The sequence below is a fragment of the Varanus komodoensis genome, unplaced genomic scaffold (assembly GCF_004798865.1).
Source record: "Varanus komodoensis strain SLA01 unplaced genomic scaffold, ASM479886v1 scaffold1266, whole genome shotgun sequence".
Taxonomy (NCBI): Eukaryota; Metazoa; Chordata; class Lepidosauria; order Squamata; family Varanidae; genus Varanus; species Varanus komodoensis.
The window spans coordinates 1,766-10,699 of NW_025335365.1; the positions used below are offsets into that span (position 1 = coordinate 1,766).

Here is an 8,934-nt window from a genome sequence, read left to right on the forward strand (position 1 = left end):
CAAACTGGATAATTCTATTAAGGGGGTTTTGGTGGTCGTTCAATTTAAAACTGAACAAAATACACAAAAAAATACAACAAGCATATGAAAAACTTGAAATGGTGGATAAAGAAACCCAATTAATAAAGCCAATAAACCAGTTATCATGGGATTCGCTTGTTATACTAGAGAGGGAGAAGGTATCCAAATGCTTGAGAGAGACTATGTTTGGGTGGCTCTCGACAGAAGGAACATCTCTTACCTGGAACGTTACAAGACATAAACCGGACTCGACTTTTGAGGCACAAGAATTGTATGAAAAATTTAGAAGTAGGTCTGAAGAGGAAGAATTGGGTGCCTGAAAAGAAGGAGGGATAGGTGCCGAACTAACTACATGTCATTCTGAGGAAGGAGAAATAGTGAATACTGATTTGCAACAAGAAGTACAGACACTGGAAATGGATACCGATTTACAACAAGCACTACAGATACTGACAGCAAAGGAAGAGAGATGGGGCAGGGGTGTAAAGAAGAAAAAAGAGAATTTTCTATCTTAAAAGGAATGATTTAAATGGGTTGGCATGTTTATATATGGTATGAGAAGGCTAAGTTACATGTTTTTTTTATTTAAAGTTACTATACCTGAAAACCATTAATGTTGTTTTAGGAAAAGTTATACTAAGAAGTTTTTTTCACCCATGGAAGCTCCTCTGTATCCAAATGCATTGAATGTCGAAGGGATTATAAGATATGATGGACATTTTGGATAAAGATGGAGGACTGAAATTGAGCTAAGAAGTACAAGAACAAGGAGTTGGTATCTTTTGGTGACATAAGGTGCAGATACAATCGAGATATGTTAAAGATTGTAAAGAGTGGGGCTTTTATAAGGAGTTAATAGTATTTGACTAAGTGTTGGTTAAATTAGATGAAATATTAGCGACTTCGTATAAAGAATGCTTGTATAAGATGTGTTATAGTTGGTAGCTGTCACCAAATAGATTAGCCAAGATCTTTTTAAAGATGTCAAATGGATGTTGGACATGTAAACATAAATTGGGTATTTTGTATATATGGTAGAGGAAGTGGTACAAAAATCCTTAGTTTCTTAAACCTGAAATTTCTTTTTTTATTAGGCATTATACTGGGACATTAGTAAATAAGAAATGTATCTGATTTTACATGAAACCATTGCGGTGAGGAGTGTATTTGCTTAATCCTGGAACAATGAAGAATTACCCATCGATGAATTGATTAAAAGATCCTGGATTGTGCAGAAATGGTCAGACTGAATTTATCCTTGAAGGAGAAAGAAGATACTGACTTCTATCAAACTTGTGAATTTTTTCTTTTATTATTGGCTAGAGAAGTGGGACTTCGCATAGACTTCAACATGTTTTTGGACTTGGCTTAGATTTAAATATGTTTTTAGGTTATCATAAATGGATTTGAATATGATTAAGGAATGTTTAAAAAAATGAGTAGGGGGCTGGCCCAGTACGTCTGATGTATTAGATCAAGCGGAGTCCCTGGGGCTCCTTCCCCTGAGTGCCAAGTGATCAAAACACTGAAGAGGGCATCTGAGTTGGGGTTTCGAGGGTGTGGGGGCACAGGTGTCACGTGATTGGCGTGGGAGAGGGAAGTGGCCCTTGATGCTGCCCTTCTCTGGAGTGTGGGCCCCATTGCCCTTGCACTCGAACGGGCACCAGCACCGTCGCACCCCTTCTGCGCGCTCTCAGCCAGGATTGCCCCCCACTGAGCAAGACAGGGCTGCTTTGCAGTGAATAAACGCAGGACAAATTTACTGGAAAATGAAGGAACTGCAGTGTGTTCGTGGAAGGGCTTTGGGTTGCTCAATTAAGCTCCTTGAGATTTGGGAACTTGGCATATTTTGCCTTCTGTCCTTGACACAGAGAGACTTAATACCAGCTCAAAGCAAAGCCTTCATAACTTTTAATAGCGATTGTAGTCAAGGTGAATTGTCCACCCCTTTAAGGTTTGCTAGAACAATTATAAAATAATTTTGGATCCCTACTTAATGCTGGGGATATGGCTGAGATCAATTTTTGTTAAATAACATCTTGTTTAAAATCCAGTGGGAAAAGCCCCAAATTAAATGTGTCAGGAAATATTTCTTTGACTGCCTTTTTAGTATAGGTAGATATTTGGAGAAGGAAATCTTCCATCTTCAGTCTGATTAAAGGCAACAGAGCAGTTTCAAATTACAACCTGAATATATGGTTTGTTGCTAGAAAGAGCAGGCTGTTCCTGTTACTAAGAAGAAACCCTTCCATTAAATTGGCCAGGGCGACTTATTTTATACAGTTACGTGTATTTTATATTGTTATTTATGTATTTTTATTTATTTATTTATTTATTTGTAAGCTGCCCCGAGGCTTCGGCGAATGGGGCGGCCTAGAAATTTTCTAAATAAATAAATAAAATGTTTTAGTATTAGTTTAAAAGTTTTAATAAATTTAAAAATAAACCCCAGACGGGAGAGAAGCCATACACATGCATGGAATGTGGAAAGGCCTTCAGTCAGAGGGGACATCTTATAAGGCATCAAAGAATCCAGAGTGGAGAGAAGCCATGCAAATGCATGGAATGTGAAAAAGCCTTCAGTCGGAGTGCAGCCCTCACTCAACATCAAAGAACCCACACGGGGAGAGGTTCTGCAAAAACATGCCGTGGGCGAGGGAGGAATCTTGAGGGTAGGCTGTGTGATGAAAATGTCAGCCCATGGCACTTTCACCCTGAAAATGTCAGATACCGTTCTGGTCACAGTGGGGAATGGAAGCGAAGGTGGAATTTCTGGGTCTTATTCCGCTTGTACAGTTCTCAGTAGCAACTGCACTAGAAACACTGTCTCATGTTCTGGTGGTCCCAGCTAAGATGCAACACGGTTGGAGAAAGTACCGGGAAGAGTCACAGAAATGACAACCCAGTTTCAGGCTGGACATCAGGAAAGGCTTCCCCACAATCAGAGCAATACGGCAGTGGAACCAGCTGCCTGGGGAGGCAGTGGGCTCTCCCACACTGGAGACATTCAGGGAGAATCTGGCAGGCACCTGAATGGGATGGTGCAACTTGGTGTCTTGCAACAGGAGGGTGTTGGCCCTGATGGCCTTCATTGCCCCTTACAGCCCCACTAGGCTCTGATTCTTCCTCCCCTCTAAGACTTGAACCTGGGATCAGCCCCTGAACGCCGTTGGTGGAATGCTTAGGGCAGATCAAAGGACTTCTTTCTGCACACAGCGTATCGCTTCACTGCAGGATTTGCTGCCGTGGGAGATAGTAATGACCCCAATTGAGATGGCTTTAGGCAGGAACGGAGCAGGTTCCAACCACTAGGACTGAGCACTGGGTGCCTGGCCTTGATGGTTTTCAGGGTAAGGTGGGCCACCCGGAGGTACAGTGGAGCAGGTTCAGCAAAGAAGCATGAGGCAGGAGTCTTAAGATCCATTAAACGGGTCGTTTAAATTTTCCTTGCGGCCTCCCAGACACAGGAGGAATGCTCTCGCTCAACTCCCGGTTCTGTTTCAGGAGTTTAGCACGATGTTGTAACTGAACGACGACCGTCAGCAGCCAATCGGTGAACAGCTCGGTCGACATCATGGAGTCCCGGTCGCCTATCTGCATCCAGAGCGGTGGCCGTTCAGCCGGCAGGCTTACATTCCATTGTCTCATAACTTCCTGGATCATGCGCCTGAGCTTGTTCTCCTCTAGTCATTCAGAGTAAGTGACAGACTCAGCCGGTTTCCTGGAAAGAAGTATCCGGCAAATGGCATCCAGAGCGAGAGATCTGGTGAAGGCTTTTTCCTTTTCCGGGTTCTTTGACCTGGGAGTCCATGGCTGTCCCATCAGTATACTTTTGAGGGGCTCTGTAGACTTGTTCAAGAAATTCCAGATCTTTTCTTGGCTGTATTTGGTCAAATTATAGGTGGCGACCTTCGGCAGAGCGATCCGCGCCACCACATATCCCCAGAGCTTGAGCATGTCACGTCGATCTAAAGTAGCGGGCAGAATTATAACTCTGACCTTACTCAGTGGCGTTAGTTGCATAGCGTCCCAAATCCATTCTGGATTTGACAGGAAACCTGTTGAGTCCAGCATTTTCTTTGAAAGGGATGTAGTGCCCCATGATATTCTGATCAGCAAAGCAGCTAAAAGCAGAGTGCAGCACCTGGGATGAGGGGCTCCAGGGGCAGGAAGCCAGATTCCGGGCAGGCGTCAGCCGGGCTGGCCACACGCCCATCCCGAGTGACAACGGAAGTTGTGCCCTCGCGTGGTGGTGGCGCTGCCACCCTGGAGGCACTGGAGAGGCCGCTGGACGGCCATCCGGGAGGGAAGATGGGCTGGGAGCCCGTGCTGAGCAGGCACTTGGGCGCCCTTCCCCTCCTGGCCGCTTTTGACTTTCCAGTGACCAGGCCGAGGCCAAAGTGCCGGTGCGCCTTCCTGCCTGCCTATTTGGCAAGGAGCTAAAAGATGAGCTGACAGAAGACGGAACACACTGAGAAACCCTCCAAGGCCGCGCTATGGCAATGAGCATACTCAATACTAGGGGGAAAGTTTGAGACAGGGCCTCAGACTGTGAGACACGGAATGAAGGGCTCAGGTTCCAAGCAGCCCCGACCTGGTTGGGTATCAGGAAAAAGTCCCGGACTGTCGCAGCAGCATGCCAAGATCCAGTTCTCCTGGCAGTCTGTGGACGCTGCAACATGCAGGCATGCGAGAAGCAACGGGGCAGCCGCCTGGGAGGGAGGACTCCCCGTGGAGACCGGCACCGAGCAGGGAGGCGGGACCGAAGGCCCTGCAGAACTGTCCAGCCTGCCCTTCCAGGACGCCCCCTGGCAGGGCTGTCCTGCAGCGCAAGAACAGGGGGTTCCGAGGGACTGAGGAGGCCACCGAGCCCGAAGCCCCGCTCAGGGCAGGAGTCCAGCTGGAGCATCGCTGGCAGGCGGCTGTCCAGATGCCTCTTGCAGGCCTCCAGGGGCAGGAAGGCAGCGCAGGGGGGCCAAATGGAGTGGGGAGGAGGGCAGCAGCAAGGCAGGCACGGGAAGGGACGGCCTTCCTGCGCCAGCCCTGCAAGGGAAGCTGCTCCACCCAGGCGCATTCCGTTCCTTTCCGCGGAGGCTCCCGAGAGGGGGCCGCGCAATGAGGCCGCGCCGCGCTCTGCACCCGGAGAGCAGGCATCGCGTCCCCCGAGCAGCCCGCCCCTTCCGATGCCCGGGAGGCTGACGGGGCCCCGGCTCTGCCCCAGCCCCCCTGCCCTGCCCCCCCTGCCCGCCCCGCTCACCCCACGGGGCCGCCTCCTCCCGGCCGAGGGTCCCGCCGGCCGGTCGCGCCCCGGGCTCGCCAGGGAATCGCCCAGGAGCCTCGCCGCGCAGCGCCGCGCAGCGCCACTTTCCTGCTCCTCCCGGAACTGCCGGGGCGGAAGCGACGCCTCTCCTGCCCGCCCCCTCCGGGAGGAAGGCAAAACCCGCATCGCGGATCCCGAACTGGGTGCTCCGGTTTGTTCAGGAGGAAACACGTGCAAAGGGAATTGTAATTTCATGGTTTAGATTGGGACTTTGTAGGAGATGTTGTAAGTTAAAGTAGAGGCAAGTGAGCAGATGGATTGTGGCAAGGAAAGAAAAGTGAGGCAGACCAAATCGCAGAGCAGGGACACACTGAAACAGGGTCCCTTCTGCACTCAGAGACAACACTCCCAGGAGAGTGGGAGAAGGCGGGGAGAAGGCGGGGAGACGGGACAAGAGTCCTCCTTCTGATCCCGGGGTCACAGCCAACAGGACGGAATCGGGGAGACGAGGCGCTGTGCTTCCACACAAGCGACAACGGTGAGGCAGGGCCCTTTGACCCTCTCTAGCTGGCACACGCGCTTTTTCGCATAGAGGATCTTTGGGTGTCCTGGCAAGATACTGGCTGTGAAGGGAGGCCTTCGACTCCTGCGGGGCAACGGGTTTTCGTTGGCAATTGCCTAAGGAGAACCCCATTTGGCTGGTATTTCTGGATTCCAGGATGTAAGTATCTGATCAGGTCTTTGTGGGTACAGGTCTGGCCGGTGTGAGAGTTGTCCGTTGTGTGACCCTCATTCATTCCCGGAGGCTCCCTGGGTCCCTCTCAACCGATTCTTGCGCAGCCGCACCGATCCCCGGGAAACTCCCGAAAGGTCGAAAGCGATGGCGTGAGACTGGACTGAGAAACCCAGCCTCGCAGCGCCTGCTGTGCTGCGTGGACGAGGTGTGATTGGAGGCCAGGGGAGAGAAACTGGTTCTGATTTGTTTTGCATTGTCCCATACAGTACTTTCCTCTTCCTCCTTGTGTGTGTGCATACATTTGTACTAATGTTCTTCTAAGAGCCTTCCATTGCTTCCTGTTGTTGTTTTGCATTAAGTTTTGTTCTCCAAGTTTTGGGCACTAAGCACTGGGTGCCCGTGCACTAAGCCTTGTGTGCAGATCTTTGAGAATGTTGTGGGTGAGGTTCAGTTTTTGGAAAAAGCTTAGAGGAAAAGCCAGTTGTGTCGAACAATCCTCGCTTGGAGGAGGAGGGAATTCACCCACCGTTCCCTCAAACACTGGCTAGCGACTTGTTTAAATGGACCAGAGACTTTAATGCTGTTCTAACTATGTATATGAACAATCTTTTAATTGCCACTGAGGTCACAGACCAATGCACCTCTGCCGGATTTCATTGGGTCACCAAGGAAAAAGATGCAAACCTCACAAGGACAGGTGCAGTATCTGGCTTTCTGACTTTCGGGTGGGGGGGGGGAGTTCAGCTGCCTCAAGAAAGGAAGAAGGCGGTTTGTCAGACTCCCTCCCCCCCTCTATCTATCTATCTATCTATCTATCGCTATATATATATGTATATGCGCAGGCTTGGAAAAGTTGCAGCCAGCGCTCTCTTGGGATGCTCATGGCTGCTCCCCAGCACAGGGCGAATACTGGCATGGAAGGGCGAACAAGGAGGGAGGGGGGTGGAGCTGGTCCTCTCCAGCACCGGACTCGGCAGGCAGTTCTCCCCGTCCCGCTGCGGCAATGGCGAGCTGGCCGGCCTCGCTCCTTCTCCGAGCCCGGAGGGGCCGTGCTGGCTGCCCGGAAAGGCCAAAGCAGCCGTGCCTGATTGCCTGCCTGCCTGCAGTGTGTGAAGCTGCGGCCACTGGTGGTTGCTGCCTATGGCTTGCAGTGGCACAAGGGAAGGGGGGCTGCTGGCTCACGTCAGCCGAGTGGCCCGAGACTGGACCGCCTGGAGACCATGGATGCCGTGGGAGGAGCGCGCCCAGGTGCCCCTTGCCACGCACAGCAGAGAGATCTGAGGAAGTGCCTCCGAGGGAACGTTGCTCCAGGCTGGGAAAAGCTCCAAAAACCACAGGGAGACCAGGGGACCGTGGAACTCGTGGAGGACCTGAAGTTCCTGCTCAAACGCCAACCCTGCAAGAGAGGACCAGCAGCATAACACACCAGGATGAGAAGGAGCTGACATCAGGGTCAGCCAAGGGCCCACAACTGGAGGGGGCAAGGGAGAAGAGCCCCGAAGAAAAGCAGCCTATCGGGGAGCAGGATCGGGTTCCGGCTTGAAGACTTGGATCAAAGAGACTGGCAGTTGCCTAATGCTAAGTAGCCCAGATGATGATGCGGAAGGAAAGAGGGGGAGTTGCTTGCAGTTGTTACCCTGGCTGTCTCTGTGTACTTCTGTTAATTTTGTTACTCCCTTCTATACCATCTGTCCTTGTAGGAAGAAAACAGTGGACTTACTAATTTCTAAGTTTTCAGTTTTAGAATACTGGTTCAGTGTGTAACAGAATGTTTATGCTTTATGAAGAGATTATTGAATTATGAAGAGATTATAAGATATGATCTAAACTGAACTAAGAAAGATAAGAAGAGGGAGTTGAGTTTTTCTTTATTGGTGACATAAGGAAAAATAAGAGTTTTTTTATCTTAAAAATGAACGATTAAAGGCTAAGTTACATTATTCTTTTGTCCTTGTGTTACTATACTAGAAAATGATTATTATTGGTGTAAGAAAAGCTGTACTAAGATGATTCTTTTTTTATAAGCGAGATATGTTAAAAATTGTAAGGTGTTGGGCTCTTAATTGTATGTGACTAAGTGATGTTTAAGTTAGATGAAACTTTAGTAAATTAGCTCAAAGAAAACTTGTTTAAAAGATATTATAGGTAATAGTTGTTGCCAAACAGATTAGCTAAGATTTCTTTAAAGATGATAAATGGATGTTAGACATGTGAACATAAACTGGGTTAAAAGTGTTTCGTTCTTTTTTAAAGTTGGAACTTTCCTTCTTTCTCATTTTTCTTTTTAGTATATATTGGATTGGAATACTAGTAAACAAGAAATGTATCTGATTTTATTTGTAACTATTGTAGTGAGGAGTTTATTTGTCTAATATTAGAAAAATGAAAAGATCTTGAATTATGTAGAAATGGTTAGATTGAAGTTACCACTGAAGAAGAAAGAAGATATTGACTTTCATCAAATTTGGAGATTCTTTCCTTTAATATTGGTCAAGAAAATCAGGACTTTGGAAGAAATGGATGGACTGACCTTATCGATGAAGGAGAAAGAAGATAGTGACTTCTATCAAATTTGGAACCTCTTTTTTTTTTACTGGCTGGAGAAATGGGACTTGGTTTAGATCTAAAAATGTTTTTAAGTTATCATAAATGGATCTGAATATGATTACAGAATGTTATGTAGTTAGGGGCTGACCCAGTAGTTCTGATGTATGTGATGATTGATGTTTCCAGTATTAGTTTAAAACTTTAATAAAAATTCTTAAAAAAATGTTTATGCTTTAGTAGCAAAACCCAGCATGTATTTCTTACACCTGGAACATGTTATATGTCTGGATTCCCGCCAAGGACCAGGTAAAACAGACATGCAAATTACAGAAGGGCATGCACATGCTGTCCCAGATCAGCTAAAGGAGAG

At 48.0% G+C, this 8,934-nt stretch overlaps 1 long non-coding RNA gene across 1 annotated transcript in view; it reads left to right on the forward strand.

Annotated features, from left to right (window-relative positions):
- The first annotated feature begins 5,501 nt into the window (after positions 1–5,501).
- The window catches only part of LOC123019509, an 8,411-nt gene continuing 4,978 nt past the window's right edge, over positions 5,502–8,934 (forward strand). Inside the window, exons 1-2 of the long non-coding RNA XR_006413934.1 lie at positions 5,502–6,166; positions 8,568–8,573. This is a non-coding gene — a long non-coding RNA (uncharacterized LOC123019509). The remainder of the gene's footprint in view (positions 6,167–8,567; positions 8,574–8,934) is intronic.